This window comes from Schistocerca piceifrons, chromosome 4 (genome assembly GCF_021461385.2).
Source record: "Schistocerca piceifrons isolate TAMUIC-IGC-003096 chromosome 4, iqSchPice1.1, whole genome shotgun sequence".
In the NCBI taxonomy this organism is placed as follows: Eukaryota; Metazoa; Arthropoda; class Insecta; order Orthoptera; family Acrididae; genus Schistocerca; species Schistocerca piceifrons.
Window position 1 is genome coordinate 129604332 of NC_060141.1, and position 19524 is coordinate 129623855.

Below are 19524 nucleotides of genomic sequence, written 5' to 3' on the forward strand. Positions count from 1 at the left end.
ACAAATCTGAAGGCTGTAAATTCAACTAAATACTTAGGGATTAAAGTTCATCATGGCTCTGAGCACTATGGGACTTAACATCTGAGGTCATCAGTCCACTAGAACTTAGAACTACTTAAACCTAACTAATCTAGGGACATCACACACATCCATGCCCGAGGCAGGATTCGAACCTGCGACCGTAGCGGTCGCGCGGTTCCAGACTGTAGTGGCTAGAACCGCTCGGTCACTCCGGCCGGCACGGATTAAAGTTACAAGTAACGTAAACTGGAACGATCACATAGATAATGTTGTGGGTAGAGCCAACCAAAGACTGCGATTCAGTGGCAGAACACTTAGAAGGTGTAACAGGTCTACTAAAGAGACTGCTTACACCACACTCGTCCGCCCTATTCTGTAGTATTGCTGTGGGGTGTGGGATGCGCATCGGGTGGGCTGACGGATGACATCGAAAAAGTTCAGAGAAGGGCAGCTCGTTTTGTATTATCGTGACGTAGGGGATATAGTGCCACAGATATGATGCGTGAATTGGAGTGGCAATCACTAAAACAAAGTCGTTTTTCGTTGCGACGAGATTTTCTCAGGGAATTTCAATCACCAGTTTTCTCCACTGACTGCCAAAACATTCAGTTGGCACCCACCTACAGAGAGAGAAATGATCATCACGATAAAATAAGAGAAATCAGGGCTTGCACAGAAAAATTTAATGCTCGTTTCTTCCACGCATCGTTCGAGAGTGGAACGGCAGAGAGACAGCTTGAAGGTGCTTCACTGAGCCGTCTACCAGGCACTTTCTTGTGAATGGCAATCACACAGATGTAGATGTAACCTAACCTCACTGGTCTTGACCAGTCTGCCTTAGGCAAAATACCTGTCTGAAAGTGGTAGCTTGGTAACTCTACTTTTTGCGTCAGTTACTTCGAAACTGAGAGAAGTGTAGCTATCTTGGTCCGGTGCATTGATCAAGCAACATGGAAACCAAGTAAGTCACAACGCGAGGATAAACACCTCAAACGTCCTTGACTACGCCATCTTATACTTTTTAATTTCCTGACAACGCCATCTTGCATTTTTTAATTTCGCCCTAGCGCAGTCTCACTTTTTTCAGCGACTGCAGCGCGGACTAGCGGCGGACACTTACGTTGACAGCACGTTACTAGTCGATATTGACCATACTGCTTATTTTTATGGCAGAACGCACGAATGTATGGAGGTGGCTGCGAAGAACACATCTTTGTCCGCATTTTCCTTTGTGAAGCAACCTGGACTCAATTTTACCCGCTCGTAGATAAAGTGTGCCACAGCTTTCGGTTTCTCGAATGAAACCGACAAATGGCACATTTATTCCGCCTCCACGCGGTTCTGCTACAGTGCCTCTACATCATTTTCCGGCCGTGCAAAAGAGACAGAGGTTAGCTACTCAGCATAAGCGGCAAATCTTCCGTGAAATTGGCTGGCTGCACCGCCGACGGCTTAACGGCCAGTGTGACGGAGAGCGCGTCGTAACTTTGCGATTTCATCGCGACGGGCGAGAAGAGGAGACGAGCGATTACGTGAGCAGCGAGAGAACAGGCGGTGCGTGGACGCGAGGCCCTGCTCCCGGTTCCTTTCAGTGCCAGCCAGCTATGAAGCGAACAGCTCCTGACAATGGGCCTGGGCGTTCGGCCGAAACACTAAGCCGAGTGTGGCGGAAGGAGCAGTGGCGGCTGCTAAAATTTACTAGCGCAAGTGTGCACGCTGAGTACGTTTTACAGGCTCATAATCTTAGCTTTTGCTGCGCGGGATTATCCGAGCGGTCTCAGGTGCTGCAGTCATGGACTGTGAAGCTGGTCCCGGCGGAGGTTCGAGTCGTCGCTCGGGCATGAGTGTGTGTGTGTTGCTCCTTAGGATAATTTAGGTTAAGTTGTGTGTAAGCTTAGGGACTGATGACCTTAGCAGTTAAGTCCCATAAGATTTCATACACATTTGACATTTTTTCTAAGCTTTTCGCGGTCCCTTCCAACATCGGTTCTAATAATCCCGAGGTCGAGGGAACATTTCTTCCGTGGCTATACAATGAGGTGACAAAACTCATGAGAATAGCTCCTAATATCGTACTGGACCTCCTTTTCTTCGTCGTAATGCAGCAAATTGACGTGGCATGGACTCAACACGTCGCTGGAAGTCCCCTACAGAAATAATGAGCACGCTGCGTCTGCAGCCGTCCGTAACTGGCAAACTGTGTTGGCAATGGAAACTTCTGCGCTCGAATACCTATGGATTGTGTCCCATAAATCTTCGATGGGATATAAGTTGGGCGCTCGATTTGTCCAAAATGTTCTTCAAACCAGTCTCGAACAACTGCGTCCCGGTTGCATGGCGCATTGTTATCCATAAAAATACCATCTTTGTTTCGGATCGTGAATTCCACGAATAGCTGCAAGTGGTCTATAAATAGCCGAACATAACCATTTATGTCCGTCCTTGTGATCGGAGGTCTGTGGGACTTGGGCCGTCAACTTATGTAAGAAAATGAAACACCTCCCGCCGGCCTTATGATGTCATTTATTGTATGGCTACCAGTGTCGGTGCTTCAGCGCACCATCTTCAGACCCTAGCTGATGTGAAGGAGTTAACACCATCCACATGCACGATGCATCAGTGGGCAACATCTACAACTGATTTCCGCGGACTTCATGTAACAGCGGTATTGTCTCTCTGTTGGTTGGAGAGATAACATCGGTTACAAGTAGTCTGCGAAAACCAGTTATAGATGTTGGCCACTGATTCATCGTGCATGGGGATGTGTTAACACCCTCAGCATTGGCTAAGGCATGAAGATGGTGCACTTAAGTACCGAAACTGGCAGCCATCAATAAATGACATCATAAGGACGGCTGTAGGTGTTTCATTTCCTAACATAACCATTACCGGTCAATGATCGATTCAGATGGACAAGAGGACCTAATGTAATACATGGAAACACGACCCACACCATTATGGAGCCTCCATCAGCTTGAGGAGTGCCTTGTTTGCAACTTTTGTCCATGGCTTCGTGGTAGTGATGGGACAGTCGACTGGTTTTAATAATCGAGTGGTCAGTCGACTGACCAATCTATTGTTAAAAGTCTGCGGCGATGGCTTGACACCTTGCATGAAGACTTCAAGATCTCAGGACTTCAACCTGACCAGGCACAAGATCGCAAGAAGTGGTGACAACGAGCCAAAACAGCGAACCCCGCCAGCACGTGGGACAAACGGTAAAGTAGAAGAAGAAGAAGAAAAAGAAGATTGGTCAGTCGACTGTTTTTTCGTTGAGTCGAATTTTTCAGTAGAATGATACAATCGAATGAAACTAGTCTCAGTGGCCATATCAGCTATACGAATGTTTGAGTGGTTTCATTCAGGGGAAGACAACCGACTGAAACAAGTTTCCTCCGGTTTCGGCCGTTATATGATGTTTTCACTCAATCAACAGATTTGAGTGATTTTATTTACACCCTTTTTCAGCCTTTTCAGATATACAAAACACATGACTAGGATTGATAACTTTTTCAGAGGCAAAAAGTATTTTATTTCAAGGAGATGTGAATAAAGAGTATATTTTTAAAAATAAGTAAATACAAAATGTATGTATTTACTTGCTGAAATACGAATTTTCATACTTATGGAATTAATTATCAATTTTTGGTTGGTTTTAAAAGTTGCTGCACTGTAGATATGTGTATATTTAAATGAGAAATCACTTGTTAACACGTTTTTATTAGGTAGTGTTTCTTATCTATTTTTTAGGTAGAAATTTTGCGATTGATTTTAAAGTAGCTTCCCGATAAGCTAGAGACTTGAAACTTTCCACAAGACTCAGAACTGGATGATACTGTAATATTAAATCGCTTTGGAGTCTGGTGTGTAGCGGGGGGAACTTTGTTTTTCGGTCTGTCTGTCTTTGTCTGTTTGGTAAAGTTTTGCATTTGATTTTAAACTAACTTCCCGATAAGCTAAGACTTGAAACTTTCAACTTAACTCAGGACTGTATGACTGTGCAATATTAACTCGCTTTCTTTACTGATGTGTGACGGAGGATAGTTACTTGGTCTCCCACTGCTATTTCCCTGTTTTCTTGTTCCAGAAGCGAATGTTTGCACTTAAGAATGATTGTTGCTAAGCCTCCTTTCAGCACCGTTTTCTCTAGTTTTTACATTCGTGGTTTTCTCGCTTGATATGCCTCTGAGAAAGCAATATATTGATTGACTCATTTGAAGAAAAGTTTAAATAAATCTGAAGTTTACCACATGTATTGCTGTAATCTCGTCAAAATGTTTGATACTAACTGGAAATTTTCACACACACACAACACTAAAAATCAGGAAAATAACTATTTAAATAGAAAAACTTTTTAATATAACACGGCTTTTAAAACATACTAACACATATTAAATAATCTCTCCTAGCTCCATACAGATTTCTAACGCCATCAACATAGTCCTGAAAATTTGTACTTGTGAATTTTTAATAGCTATGTCATTACCTGTAAAACTGAAAACGTAGGGCGTACGCATGTAGCTGGTGACGTAGTTTTCTGTACAAAATGTTACATTCCACACAAATAAATGGCTAAATATTCAAATGATTTTGCTTTTGTGGACATCATCACAAATTGCCTATAAAACGGAATGCAAACTGTCGCTAAATCGAGCCAAGTTCCTTTCTTCTTCATATATTCTTAAGGGAACCATTGCACCCACATTTGCATCCGCTACTAGGGCTGCAATACGTCCGGATTTCCCCGGGTTAGTTTTGAAGACGTACAGAGGCCTGCTGGAGGGATTTCTATACATCAGTCCGTGGTAAACCTGGACCTTTTTCGTGCCTGTGGAAATTCGAGTGACTGGAAACAGAATGTAATAAACCTTAGCTAAAATTCATTACAGGAGGACCTAACTATGGATTGTTTCTTGGTTTTAGTGTATGAAAAACGCAGTGGCTCTCTTATGCGTATACATTATGTTCCAAAATTACCTTTAAAACTTCGATGAAGCACATTTTAGAAATGGGGATAGGTAGAAAGGTCCGCTTTGCATCATAATGTTCACGCACACCTAAAGCTGTTTTTTTTTTATTTTCTCCGTGTTATTTATTGACTGACCACCACACAGCAGCTAGCACAGGTTGCGGAATAGTTTTTACAGACCAGATCTGACGCCCAGGTGCTGCGGAACGCCATTACATTTTCATCACGCGGGACATGCACGAACTGTGAGTTCGCATCAGAGCAATGAGGACGTCCTAGGCCAGACATGGAGAAGGAATATCGAGTAGGTGACCTGTGCGCTACAGACAACGCACGCATTTCCGTCCCACCTTTCTCCGTTACTATCACCGTTTTTCTAGTTCTGTCCCGAATCTCTTCTGTTGCTGAAATTCTATTTTCCGAAATGAGTAATGTATTGAACAGTGGCGAAACACAGTTTATTGTAGAAACTACGAAAGCAAGGGTAGTGACTAGAGTGAATTATTACGAAACCTGAGTTTATAACCGCCCTGCCTCTCCGGATAACTAGGCTTTTCATTACGACCGTAAAGTCCCTAATCTGTGGGGAAAAGGCATCTGCTCCGAAGAATAATGCAAAACCGAGAGAAGCAGATGAAGTTATAACCGAATCGCCTCTGCTCAGTGCTTTTTAAATGACGGTTATAAACAAAGTTTGGTTAATTTCATATATTTTTATTACGTAAACTAATTTTTAATTGACAGTAGTTAGTGAAAATTTTGTAAAAAAGGTTTTCAAAGTATGTCATTAATGAAAATAACCAACCATCGGCAGTTCCTCACCGGAACAAGAATATTTAAATTGTATCTGACCTTTGTACTCGTAGGCAATCTTACGTAAGGACAGTTTTTGGCGTCACGACGTAGGAACAGTACCTAATGCGCGCTTTCAAGTACTTCACTCCACATGTGTCACAGTAGTCACATAATAATGAAATAGCAAACACATACAACATATTATGTTAATTTTCAAAGCTCAGTTAAAGTAAGATCGTTTACTGGCTGTGGACAGAAACTTTTTGTTACGTTATGCACCGTAGCAATGACTATCGTAATTGTATCGAGCAGGAAGATTGAATTAACTCATCGATAAGGACTGTTATTAACCTAGCAGTTACTCTGATATTTCTTTGTAATGAAAGTTATAAATTATGTTACAAGCTATAAATTAGGAACTGTGCTTTGACAGTGAAATTCGGTGTCCAAATTACTTAAAGTTTTACTACCAATTTTTTATTGGGAAAGTAATTCTATTTTTAGCAACTGAATTAATACTGGCTTTTGCATCATTCTATTTCTGACATTATTCGTACTACAGCCAAAGATTTCATTAATACGTAATTGTCCAAAAGTTGGAAAAATTATGCATTTTCTGATTATTTCGGTTCGTACAAAGGAATAGGATGAGTACTATTTGGATAACGACTTAGGAAAATTATTTACTTGACAATATGAGCGAAAACAATGTTATTTAAGCAACAAATTGCCAACTAGGCTTGTCAGCCTATTACACTTCTAGGTATAAAAAGTTTAGATCTTACTTCACTTCATGATGCCGTTGGTTTGTCGAGCGGCTTCATTTAGCGGTAAAATAGGGCACAGGCTGATCTCCTTGCCATACCACAGGCAATAACAAGGGCCACAGTGCTCTTGATGCATTTGTACTGTGCCCAATAAATGCCATACACATAGCTTGCCCATAGTAAACATCCGCCAAAACAACCATTTCAGTATTCACTGCTCCGCATTTTTGCATAGCCACACTGGCTAGTTTTTATTTATTTATTTGTTTATTGTTCCGTGGGACCAAATTAAGGAGAAGTCTCCATGGTCATGGAACGAGTCAATACATGAAATTATAACACGATATTAGAAACAGATAAAATGAAATATAAAAAAAACATATTCAGGTGACAAGTCGTAAGTTTAAATAAAGAAAATCAACAATGTAACACTGGAATTTGCTTAATTTTTTAGCTCTTCCAGGAGCTCCTCGACAGAATAGAAGGAGTGAGCCATGAGGAAACGCTTCAGTTTGGACTTAAAAGAGTTTGGGCTACTGCTACTAATACACACAACCAATGATCGGCCGCTGAGGCCTAGCGGTTCTAGGCGCTTCAGTCCCGAATCGAGCTGTTGCTACGGTCGCAGATTCGAATCCTGCCTCGAGCATGGATGTGTGTGATGTCCATAGGTTAGTTAGGTTTAAGTAGTCGTATGTCTAGGGGACTGATGACCTCAGATGTTAAGCCCTTTAGTGCTTAGAGCCATTTGAACACAACCAACAACAGTCTCCTCGCGACTCCGAACTTTAAGCCCTTTAGTGCTTAGAGCCATTTGAACACAACCAACAACAGTCTCCTCGCGACTCCGAACTGCTACTTTCTTGGCGCGCTCTCGCGCCCATTGACGATGCATTTACAATTTGCTATACTCTTTGACAATAGCTTTTCCCTAACGAGGCCAGCATGTCTATTTACAAAATATAAACATTCCATGCGTATTCTCTTTCTCAAATAACAAATAGCATTTGTAACTTGACTATATATTTACAAGAATAAGATTCAGCACAACTTACAAAACAAATTTCGTAAAACACGTAGAAAATTTATGATCATCCACAGAGTTGTGGTGTTATAAGTTGAATGTTTTCATAAGACTGTTGAAGAATACAGATATGCTGCAGAAAAATTACGGCACTGATAGCTACTGTACGCCTGATCGCACTCCATCTTAGAATGCACTAATAAAATATAAATTAATGTAATCTTTGTAACAAATTAAAGTGATTCAATTCAGACTTCTTCTGTAATATCAAAAGCGGGGGTATGGAAATCTCTGCACTTGTCTGCACGCAGCCAGGATAGCTGTGCACATGATGGTGTAATATGATCGAAGAGTCTAACATCGGTATATGACGAACACAGGAATTCATAACCAGTTCCAGACATCACAAGCTTCCTGAGATAGGCCTTTCATGATAACACCGGTGTAATCAATAATTTTAAGTGCAAGTATTTGTACAAGATTCTTTTTCAGGTAAGGAGGGAATACCTGTGGTTTTTATATATTTGTAAGCATGGAGAGATGCTGATAACTCGAGTTACGTGTTTCGTCCAAATTAAATTTTCTTCTATTATTTCTTATAGACTCTTTGCAGAAGATGATATTTGTCCCTTTTAGGGTTAAAGATGGCACGGATTCCCGATAATCCTGGTTAATGTGCCTAGATGATCAACCAGTCCAGCTTGGGTTTTGGATGCGTTGAGTTTTAACCCTATGTACAGTGCCTATTTTGATAGTTCACTCAGGTCGGTATTGAACTCTCGATAATAGTCTTCAGGATTATTGATTTTGCACGTAGATACAACTAGAGTTCATCTCAGATGTGATATTTGCAGCAGGACAAAACAGAGGATACATCAGTGACATGGAATGAGAAGAGTATAGGACCTAATACCGAACCCTGGGGGACAACTGGTACTACCTGCTTCCACTGTGCCTGCCGTAACGCACTGACGGTGAGAAGTCAGGTTCGAGTGGAACCACTGCACTACACATCGCGAGAGATTTAAGCTGACAAGTCTGGCAAGTAAGATTTCGAAGCCAACAGTGTCAAAGGCTTTGCTGAAGCCTACTAAGCACATTGTAGTCTCCTCTTGTGCATCCATGACAAGCTTCACGTCATCTGTCACCTTTATTAAGACATATGTAGTGCTGCAATGTTTACGGTAACTCGATTGTCTAGTAGGTTGTTTGTGGTTAGGTAGTTTTTTAGCTGCGATGGACTACATATTCCAAGGCCTTGGACAGTGTAGGAAGAATACAAATGGGCCGGTAATCGGAGCGTGCTCTGGCAAAGTCTTTTTTAAGTGGTGGCTTAACAAGTACCTGGTGCCAGGGTGCAGGGAAAGCGCTTGTGGTTAAGGAGTGGTTGAAAATACCTGTTATAGTGGCAGTATTCCGTCAATAATTAGCTTCGTCATTGGGACTGAGATACCGTCGTGTCCTGTAGATGCTGACCTGATACGAATGATGATTTTTTTTACGGCATAACAAGTAACGTGTTTTAGACATAACTTTTGGTAGCTACAGCCGTTTACCCCCTTGAAGTAATCAATGATTCTCTGTTTCGTTTCTGGTTCAACTGTGGTTGTAGGTAACGTGAAGCACCTGTTCAGTTCTTTGGTTAGGTTAGTTAGATCAGCTGCAGTTTTTACTTTGCGTATACCAAGACCACACAGGTTTTTCCATAGGAGAAATAGTCCAAATTTCTTTTGTCTGTTAATGTATGGGCATGCCTGAGTTTTGCGCTTGTCACAACTTGACTGACTCTGTTCCGCTTCTGCTTGTAAGGAATACGATTTTCAGGTGTGGGGTGCAGTTTTTATGCCCACTACGTCGAGTCTCTGAGATCCGTGAGCTGTTTTAGATCTTCAGTCATGGCCAGAAGATCTAATGTATAACTTCTGTGCAGTCAAGATCGGCCCATCAGAATCATGTTTAACAACTCTCTGAAGTTAGAAATAATCTAGCAAGGTAAAAGAAACAGGAAGAAGAGAAAGCCCAGAATGATATAAACAATGTTATAAAAAATATGATGACTTGACAATAATTGACAAAAAATCAACTACCTTTTTTCAGTTTTCAAGAAACTGATAGCTGTAAGCTCGAAACCAACATAATTCTCTGTATATGCTCCACAGATTGAACACAGTCTGCATAAATCGTATGATAAGAAAGAGCTCCAAATTTTAGCGCAAACTCGCGCTAAACAATGGCTCTGAAGGAACCACACAGGATAATGATACACGAAAGGAAGAGAGAGAGAGAGAATAAGTAAACAGAAATGCGCGGGGATACCATACCTAAAAAGAGAAAACTGCGTGTGAGTACGAATTTGCTTCTCTTATAGTAACTGCAACAACTGTTTCATTTCCTGCAAAAATTTGTAGAAGTGATAGTTCATGATAGCATTCTCGGTAAAGATTCTGAAAAAGACGAGCATTAGTAGTACTAACTAAAGTCGTCACAGAGAAAACTGTGAGAAATACACTAAAAGTCAGGTAGACGCTTGAGTACGCCTCTCGTGCGAAAACAAGCACTCTTGAAGCACGTATCTGGCGGGAATTCCGGACCACACTTCCGGCATTAAAAGCTAGCACCGCTTCTCACACTTATCTCAGTGGTCGACCTGCAATTAGCAATTCTAACTGAATCATACACTCCCATACGTTCTCGAGAACCATGCATCTCTACCCATAATAGTCAACAGCATTTTTCAGTAGGCCCCTGCACTATGGACAACATGACTACAGCAATATGCCGCTAGCATCTCATTTTTGACACTCGCCAATAATGTGATAGTTCTAAGCTTGTGAAGGAGAGCACTAGGTACCCGAAATCGTTTAAGGAAATAAAATTTCCTTTGTGCACCTTGTTGCTGATTATTTCAACAAATACAAACACAGTTGCTGAAGATGAATAAAATACTACACTCGAAAAATCATGTTACTCAGCTTCAAATAACAAAGAGAAAATAGCTTTATAGCCAAAATTGTAGGGTGTATCATTCTCCTGAGTGAGTCAGTGATGACAGAGAGGTTTCAGCAGCTTCTGTTAATTAATAAAATGAAGAGAAAGCTGAAAGAACTTTCTTAGTAACGATATCAGTAATATTTACATACACTACGTTTCACTTATCACAAAAGAAACATTTTTCATTTTTAAATATCATTCACACAAAGTTAGCGTGTATGACATCGTGCTTTCCATAACAATCTGTCACAAACGTCTCTGCAGTGGTGGTATTTTACCTCGTGCGTGGTTCCCAACGACGGGCAATCCTAGCATCTGGCGATCTTGAGTTGTAAGACGGCTCGCATTTTTTATACGTTGGTTTTACGTAATGTTCCGACTAGCATCGCCTTGGTTTGGACGTTGAATAAAATCCAGTCGCCGGCCGCGGTGGCCGTGCGGTTCTGGCGCTGCAGTCCGGAACCGCGGGACTGCTACGGTCGCAGGTTCGAATCCTGCCTCGGGCATGGGTGTGTGTGATGTCCTTAGGTTAGTTAGGTTTAAGTAGTTCTAAGTTCTAGGGGACTTATGACCTAAGATGTTGAGTCCCATAGTGCTCAGAGCCATTTGAACCATTTGAGCCAAAATCCAGTCTTCAGACATGTGTAACGTGAACACACACAAAATAGTTATTTAAGACGTATAATTGCACATGCACTGTTCCACTCCTCATTAATCACGAAACCGTAATCGCTCCGCATTAGTCACGAAATCATAATTGTCTGTTTGGTTGAAAAGCGAGTACGGAGTTCTCACAGTCCTCGTGCTGCATATATTAATACCACTCACACGTTGCTTCAATTGCAATTATACGACTACAGCCATATTTCTCGTGAAAACGTATTTGTGCATTTAGGTGTACACAACCGTTCACAGAATTACCTATCGTTACTCGCGCCTTCCTGCTGCATTAATCCGATTCAAGCTGCAATTTCGGCATTTTAGTAGGATCACACCAAAAAAGAACACACCATTCGACATTCTTTCGATCTCGCGCCAGAATTGTCACACCGGTAGTTCATTCTCGATGCACCTACAGGCGCTCATAAACTAGTCATACATCGACACTGATTTAACAAATACATTTACAATTAATAATACTATTTTTACGAATGACAATGCGCCATGTCACCGGGCCACATTCGCTTGCGATTGGTTTGAAGAACATTCTGGACAGTTAGAGCCAATGGTTTGGGCACCTAGATCCCCCTACATGTATCCCAACGAACGTTTGTGGCGCTAATCGAGAGGTCATTTCTTGCACAAAATCCTGTACCAGCAACACTTTCGCAATTGTGGACTACTATCGAGGCAGCATGGCTCAATGTTTCTGCTAGGGACCTCCAACGACTTGTTCATGCCACGTCGAGTAACTGCACTGCGGCGTGCAATATTAGGAGGTATCCCTTGACATTCGTCAGCTCATTGTACGGTCTTTCGTCATTGTATGCGGAGGGATTCCGTCTGTCCTCCGGCAAGGTCGGCTCACTGTATGGAAGTAGAGAGGATGGCTGTCAGAGTGTTGCACTTAGTATAGCAATTCAAGTTAAAGAAACATTTACACACCTGGGCGCTGACCGTAGTGCAGGTTCGTACTACCCAGTCATCCTGCACACGTCCCCATGGCTTATAAAACCGTTGAATACAGCGCATGACAGGTAAAGGGTCGAGTAAGTTAAAGAAGGTTCAAATGGCTCTACGCACTATGGGACGTAACATCTGAGTTCATCAGTCCCCTAGACTTAGAAATACTTAAACCTAACTAATCTAACTTCATCACACACATCTATGCCCGAGGCAGGATTTGAATCTGCGACCGTAGCAGCAGCGCAGTTCCGGACTGAAGTGCCTAGAACCGCTCGGCCACAGAGTAAGTAAACTAAAATACGTGAAATATACCTTAAACAATATGCAGATGCATTCTGTTTAATTCATATAAATCTTTTCTAATGACTGACACAAGAAGAATTGTTAGAGGCGTCCACAGGATGATGTCTTGCTTCGTTACTCGAGAAAATTTTATATAATAGTCGCCGTAACAATCGGAGATCATGGTGGATCAAATGACTCCAGGTCTTCTCAGAGTTGTTAATCTTATAAAAGATTTTAAGTACATACTTTCCCTCTCTTCTAAAAATAGAAAACAAGGAACAATAATCCATCTCCATTTTTCACGGAGCACATAGCGCTGCAGTCATAATTCGTTCTCATATGATCGAAACATACGCAACCCATAACGGACAAAGTACTACTTTCTAATTTTCCTAAAATCGCTGAAACGCCTTCTTAGTACCTGGCTCTAAATTATATCGAGAAATATTGGGGGAAATGTATGATAAGAATTACTAGGTGATTTTTTTCCGCATGTTTATTTGACCATTAAAAATAGATAGAAAGGTGAAGGACACGAAGTGCAGCAGGAAGGAGAAAAGAGAGTTAATATCGAAATTGAATGAAACACACACCAACTGTAGGTGTGAAAGTATACTGCTTAAAATTGGCTTGCTTATATAAGATATTGACAATGCATTTGTAAGTAGGCTGTTTATGTTTTCTCTATGTAAGTAGGCTGTTTAGGTTTTTTATTGGTAACGCCACCACTGTATGACAATCACTGGCTGTGCTGTGGGCAGTCTGTGTCTGCTTTGCATTGTTGTAATACTCGCCATTGTAGTGTTAGGCAGCGGGCTGTGAACAGCGCGTAGCGTTGCGCAGTTGGAGGTGAGCCGCCAGCAGTGGTGGATGTGGGGAGAGAGATGGCGGAGGTTTGTAATTTGTCATGAACTGATATATATATTATGACTTGTGATGATATCAAGGTAAATACATTGTTCGTTCTCTATTAATATCTTTCATTTGCTAACTATCCCTATCAGTAGTTAGTGCCTTCCATAGTTTGAATCTTTTATTTAGCTGGCAGTAGTGGCGCTCGCTGTATTGCAGTAGCTTGAGCAGCGAAGATTTTTGTGAGGTAAGTGATTTGTGAAAGGTATAGTTAAATGTTAGTCAGGGCCATTGTTTTGTAGGGAATTTTGAAAGTCAGATTGCGTTGCGCTAAAAATATTGTGTGTCAGGTTAAGCACAGTCCTGTATAAATTGTTCAAAGGGGACGTTTCATATGTCGACCCTTAGCCTAGGATACCTCACTGGAATCTTCTGATTTTTCTTGTAGTTTGTGTATTTAGTGTAGCTTTTGTTTATTGCTAGCGCGTAATTGTAGAGAGAATCTCCTTTGTAGTTGTAGCCTTTCATTGTTGTACAGTAAAACAGTTGTGGCATGCATATAGATTTGCACCAAGTATTTCGCAGCTGTAATTAACTAGATATTATTTTCAGTGTTATGTTAATGTGTTCTCTTATTTTTGCTCTTCAAATTGTGTTTTTCTGTGTTGTCGTGTGAAATACTGTGACAATAATGGCGTGTGAAAAACGTAATACTAGGCTCCAAAGTAAACTGAGAAATGACAGTGAAAATGAGAGCAGTGTGTTAGCGCCACCGAGTAATGAATTAACTGATGTTCAAAGGGAAATATTCGTACATCTGCAAACCTGATAATGACAAGTGTCTTTCTATGAGAGTTGAGAGAATTTCTACTAACTTACGAAATGTCACATGACTATTGAATGATGTTTTTATGCTTTGGTTTGCGTAATTGCTTATTTCACTTGATATCTGGTTTCCAGCTGTGTTGCAGCATTGCTTTTATAAAATGAAATGCATTTGCTAATGTGAACACTTTCTGTCAACAGATCTATTAAATAATTATTTTATGATCCACATTCTTTAAAAAAGGAGCACTTGGAAAGGAAAAAACAATAAGAAGTAACTAGTAACTGCATTCATAATTTTCTTTTCAAGTAATTGGTAACTTTTTGGTAGAATAACTTCTTGTGGTGCACCACTTTAATTTACATAGACATTAAGATGTGAATATACATTTCCCTTATCTGCATTGTTATCTTTAGTGTACTATTTTTTCTGCTTGAGCTATGTCATGTTTAGATATAAGTTTTTTCTGCTGCTATTTGCCAGGCATAGTGCTACTAAATTTCACTTTGTATTACTCTGTTAAGCTAGTTTTACTATTGATTTATTTTTATTGTTGCTGCACATTGGCTCATATTAGTTGTAATTTTGCATTTTATCTGTTAATTTAGATTTGCTGCTGCTTGCTTTGCAAATTGGCATTTTTTTGTCATTGCTGTTTGTGATAATTTGTTATGTGATGCTGCATTGCCTCGTCCCTTAGTTCAGCATCTGAGCTCAGTAGATTTAAGTTAGCTTAAGAGGGGGTCTATAAGAAACTAACTATGATGGATTGGAAGAAATGCATTGAGAAACAATAAGAAAATGGTTTGGCCAAAAAAGTAGTGTACAGTGGAGAAAAACTATTTTTGAAAGAGGATGTGAACCGAATACAGAAAGCATGATTGGATAGGATTTTTTTTTTTTGGCTGGAGCAAACGTCGAAATAAGAGGGATGATCTATGGAATGAAGTTTTGGGTTGGACTGCAGTACCAAATGTTACACTGAAAACGAACCCTGTCCTTTCCTATTGGTGTTATCCCACTATGTGTTTGTGTACCCTTGTGTATTTATTTTCTTCCTGTCTCTGTGTAGTTTCATAGAATTTTTTCTTCTTTTAATATTAAGCTACATTCACTATGATGAGGAATACTGTTATCCTCGAATATAATTGGCATTAATAATACGTTATTTACTTTGTAAAGATGTTAGACATTATTTATTCTGTTTTGTGTTCATGCTCATGTGTGAAGTTGATGTTTCGAAAGTTATTCCGATCTTTTATGTATGTACTCATGTCATAATTCCTGTAACATTGATGTATATGTTTATTTCCATTCTTTTGTAAAGCCCCTATTATCTACGAATGTTATCTGTATTATTATGTTTCAATGATGTTTTCTGTATCTTTGAAATTGTATTCTCATGTTATAAAATTGTACTTGACACCAGTTCATCAAATTATTAACTTGTAAGTTACATTTCACTGCACACGTTTCTGTTGGTCATAGTATATGGACAATATGTGAGAAGTAGGGACTGATAGTGTTTGCACGTGTGTTGGTAATTCAGCAAGGGACTGGATAACAGCATTGCTGGTTCTAAGGACAATTAAAAGAAAAACTTTCTGAGTGCACAAGTGGTGGTTTATGGACTTGCTATATTCTCTGCAAGAATCTTCGATGGTGATTGTGCACCTGCACAGTCGCAACGGATGGCTGCTGGCCGTCTCTACCAGGACTACAGTGGGTCTGCACCTCTGGTGGCCCACCAATACCATTATCTCTACAAGGACTACAGTGGGTCTGCATCTATGATGACCTACCAACGCCATTATTTCTACAAGGACTGCAGTGGGTCTGCACCTCTGGTGGCCCACCAATACCACAATCTCTACCAGGACTCCAGTGGGTCTGCTCTGTGATGACCTACCTACCAATATTCTTCCAAACTTCGAATGACTCTGCTGTGGGTTTGCTCTGTTGTGGCCCATTACCTGTCTGCATGTCGAGAGTCAGCACTGTCTTTCCGTTGGAAGGTCAACACTACTTCTTCAAGACTGCATGGAAATCCACTACTTCTATGTGCATTTTCTTTTACTGCTTGGACTTTGAGAAAAACTCTGCATTTTTACTGTGATGAACAATGTGGACTGTCTTTATGGACTGTGAGAAATTTTGATCTTTTGACCAACATAATATTAATAAGTGTGTGCATTTTATATCTTTGTTACTGTAATTGTGAAAAATTTTTGTCAAATCTGTATTGGCCAGTGCCCAACACCATTTGTAAAAATTTTTGTGGGGATCATGGGGGCTATGTAAGTAGGCTGTTTATGTTTTCTCTATGTAAGTAGGCTGTTTAGGTTTTTTATTGGTAACGCCACCACTGTATGACAATCACTGGCTGTGCTGTGGGCAGTCTGTGTCTGCTTTGCATTGTTGTAATACTCGCCATTGTAGTGTTAGGCAGCGGGCTGTGAGCAGCGCGTAGCGTTGCGCAGTTGGAGGTGAGCCGCCAGCAGTGGTGGATGTGGGGAGAGAGATGGCGGAGGTTTGTAATTTGTCATGAACTGATATATATATTATGACTTGTGATGATATCAAGGTAAATACATTGTTCGTTCTCTATTAATATCTTTCATTTGCTAACTATCCCTATCAGTAGTTAGTGCCTTCCATAGTTTGAATCTTTTATTTAGCTGGCAGTAGTGGCGCTCGCTGTATTGCAGTAGCTTGAGCAGCGAAGATTTTTGTGAGGTAAGTGATTTGTGAAAGGTATAGTTAAATGTTAGTCAGGGCCATTGTTTTGTAGGGAATTTTGAAAGTCAGATTGCGTTGCGCTAAAAATATTGTGTGTCAGGTTAAGCACAGTCCTGTATAAATTGTTCAAAGGGGATGTTTCACATTAAAAAAAAAATCACGAGTGCGTACATCTGGCGCACAGCGTTGTATGGGAGTGAATGTTGTGGGGAAGGCGAACCAAAGACTGAGGTTTACGCGCAGAACATTTATAAGCTGCAACTAATATACTAATGACACTGCCTACATTACTCCCTTCCTCTCTCTTCTAGAGTATTGCTGCACTATATGGGATCCTTACCTGACAGTACGAGAGGAGAACATCGAAAAATTTAAATGACGGCACGTTTTCTACTGTCGCGGAATAGGGGAGAGAGCGTCGCTCATATGATATGAAAAAGAAAAAAAAGGTTGATTCCAACTTACATGGGGAGAAATGGCCTTCGTGATAAAACAAGAGATACCAGAGCTCGGACGGAAAGATGTAGGTATTTATCCTTCGAAAGTGCTATTAGAGTTTGCAACGGCAGAGAAAGAATCTGAAAGTAGTCACTGAACTCTCTGCCAAGGAGCCGAGTGTAAATTGCAGACTAGTCACACAGATGTAGGCATAGAAAAGTAATGCAACATTGGAAATCCGGAGAAGAAGAAACTGGAAATTAGTGTTATTGGAAAATGCTAAAAATTATGTACGAAATGAAGGAAGACTAACAAAGTAACTAGATGAGGAAAGTAGCTGTGGAAGACCTTTACGAGAAAAAGGGATAGATTAGTGAGATATATGATACTGCATCTAAGAATGGTGAACAAGAGCTGCGGATGGGGCAGTTGGAAGAAAAACATCAGTGCACCTGGAAAGACGACATTGATTTTGATCCGATGACGTCGTACGCCACCTGGGGAACAGTAGGTGTATTGATATTGGTTCCAACGTCGTTCATCAACAGACAGCATAGCGGCATAACTACCAGAGCACCGTCTGTTTCAACCCTTTAATATGGAATGCTCACATCCAGAAGTCTCAGTGGGGTGCAAACGTGTGAAGCTAGCAGAAAAACCATGCCACGGAACGCACTCGAACGTCATACAGCCAAATGCAAGAGTTTTAAAAGGATCAAATTGTGGATTTCCGAGTGACGAGATGTCCTTTCGAACAAGTTGGACGTGATGCGTCAGTTGTGCAACGACGCTGGTATCGGTGGTCAGGTGAACATTCTTACACCTGTTGACGAGGTTCTGGAAGTCCAACCAGCACAGACTCCCGATCGTCGGCAGTGGCAGATTGTACAGCTACCACTGCTCAGATAAGAGACGCGTCAACACGATCTGTTACTAATGATGATTAGCAATGGGACTATGGACACGCACACATCTAGACCATCTTCTACTCTCGCCACATCATAGGCGGGCATGATTCGACTGGTGCCGTCAGAAGATCACACGGAAGATGGCATGGCGCGCCATGATCTTCAGCAATGAAAGCACATACTGCGTGCATGTAAGTGATGGTCGTTTGCGCGTGGACCTGGTCACCGCTGTCTCGTAGAGTGGATTCATCCAAGACAGACTGGCCCCACGCCAAGTCTATGGTCTGGGTTGCGACAAGCTACAACTATCGTTTAGCTTTAATGTTTGTGCAGGGGACGCTGACTGCACTCGGTACATGCAGAATGTTGTTAAACCCGTTCTTTTGCTTTTCTTGCAACCGCAAGGTGATGTGTTGTTCCAACAGGATAATGCTCACCCACACACTACCCATCAAACTTGAGGTGCTCTGAAAGACTTGAAGCAGCTTCCCTGGCGAGCACGATCTCTGGACTTGTCCCCAGTCTAGCACGTATGGGATATGATGGAACTTGTGCGACTCGTCAACCAAAAACTCTTACAGAACTATGGGGATAGGTCCAGCAGGCGTGGCGTAACGTATTCCATGACAGCATTCGCCATCTGTACGATCGATTTGATGCCATAGTTAGCAACTGAATTGCCGTCCGTGGAGGTTATACCACGTACTGTTATGGATGTTTTAGCATAGGTCGATATCTGGTACCTCGAAACCGCTTGTGCGCTTGATTTGTAAATGTAATCATTTCACTTACTCCATATACACAGTTGCAACAATAAATCTTGAGTGAACTTCCAAGATGCTACTCCAGGCGGTTGTGAGATGAATGTGCGCAACGGAAAATAATAAACGCTAAAATGATTTGGCCCTGTCTGACAACCTCCTGAAGCAGATCTTAAGATCTTTTAATTCTATAAATTACAATCTAAACATAAACGAATGACCAAGGTAACTAATCCTACTAAATGATAAACGTTGTTCCTGCTTATATATTTATAGTAGATTTTAAAAAAAACTTTATATTACAAAGTTTACATTTCGTAAGTAAAATTACTGATCAATTGCCCAACACTGCTCCTTATGACTGTGGTCTAATATCAATACCGCGAAATGACTGACATCATCTACGTACCAAACACTAGAAGACATTACTTTCAAAGTTGATCTACGGTGCTGTGGAACCTCAGTGGAAATAAACCAACGTGATCACAGTTGTTTAGCCTTTATGGCCCTAAAAGGCGTCCG